This window comes from Ornithodoros turicata, unplaced genomic scaffold (assembly GCF_037126465.1).
Source record: "Ornithodoros turicata isolate Travis unplaced genomic scaffold, ASM3712646v1 Chromosome99, whole genome shotgun sequence".
Lineage (NCBI taxonomy): Eukaryota > Metazoa > Arthropoda > Arachnida > Ixodida > Argasidae > Ornithodoros > Ornithodoros turicata.
This window is the reverse complement of record NW_026999399.1, coordinates 365,373-366,715: the sequence shown is the minus strand read 5'-3', so window position 1 is coordinate 366,715 and position 1,343 is coordinate 365,373. Positions and strand designations below refer to the sequence as shown.

The window sequence follows — 1,343 nt, the reverse complement described above, 5'->3', positions numbered from 1 at the left end:
GCCACACGACAAAATAGTAATCATATGTTATCCTTGTTTGCGTTACGACACTTGTCACAACGTACTCGTCGCTGTGACAAATGGATGATACCCAGGTTTAGGACTAACTATGGCCATCAGTCCCTGTCTTATACCCTTCCGTACGCTTTGAACAGTTTTCATACCCAGAAGATATTTATCAATGACTTCTCTTTTTCTTCCTTAAGATAGTTGTTTATTTAATTTGATATTTCGGGATAGCAGCTCAATTCGTTGTTCTCTTATACACAATGTAGTATTGTGCATATTGTATTATGTAGTATTGTGCAGTATTGTACATACCGAACTACACACATTGTAGGAAGGGAGTTGCCTCAGGACAGAAGCCGCCGATATTTCGAACAGAGACTGTTCTTCTTCTGGGCCCAGAAGAAGAACTGTCTCTGTTCGAAATATCGGCGGCTTCTGTCCTGAGGCAACTCCCTTCCTACATCTCTACCGGTTCGCTGGATTTCTACCCATCTACACACATTGTAGTATTTTGTCATGGTTGTGTTAATTTTAAAGGTTAGGTAGTTTAAAAGTTAGTTTTAAAGTAGCGTTCCATATTTCGTACTACATAGATGATTTTGTTTATTTGCTGCATGCCGTCGCGACAATCATGTTAAAGGCGTAATGCCCTTGTCAAGCAGCCTCGTGCTGTTTCGTGCTGCTCGAGCTTCCCCCTGATTGTATTCTTTATGTGGAAGTTGCAATAAAGCATCGTTTATCGTTATCGTTAAGTAAATCTAACGTGCTTACTACAGAACAGCTTGTTTGAAGTTAAGTCCTGATAATGATCCACCTAATCTAACCACACCGTCACCTTGGAATCACGTCCCTCATCCCAGTATAAATAACGGATCGGGGGGCCCAGGGTTTTGCTTCCAAAGTACATATACCAAAATTGGAACGATAGAAAGAAGATTAGCATGGCCCCTGCTCAAGGATGCGACGCAAAATTTTGAAGCGTTCTACGTTTTCTTCTGAACGGTCCGCCGAAGCCAATTGCCAGATGTCTTTCCCGAGCCTCCGAGAGGAAAATATGGCGTTTTTCTTGTAGTTTTATATTTTTAATTTTATCTATTTTCTTCGTTTTGAGTATATATAGGTATCCGGAGGTTTTTGAGTAATAATTAATAAGGTTAAACTTGTTACTGTGCAACTAGAATTTGTCTGTACTCCTTGTTTCCGGTTTACTTCGCAGTTTTTTTTTTCTTTTTGAATCCAATGCAACTAATACATTCGGGTGTTGGTCGGGTTATTCTTTCTCTCTCTCTTCCTGTTTGGCATATTGGTGAAACCTGCAAACATGACAAAACGAA

The 1,343-nt window shown here is 40.1% G+C and overlaps 1 non-coding gene across 1 annotated transcript; it reads left to right on the top strand.

Annotated features, from left to right (window-relative positions):
* The first annotated feature begins 896 nt into the window (after positions 1-896).
* Positions 897-1,002, top strand: LOC135374700 (U6 spliceosomal RNA). The gene has a single exon (XR_010417080.1). It is a non-coding gene; the product is annotated as a U6 spliceosomal RNA (small nuclear RNA).
* The last annotated feature ends 341 nt before the right edge of the window (positions 1,003-1,343 follow it).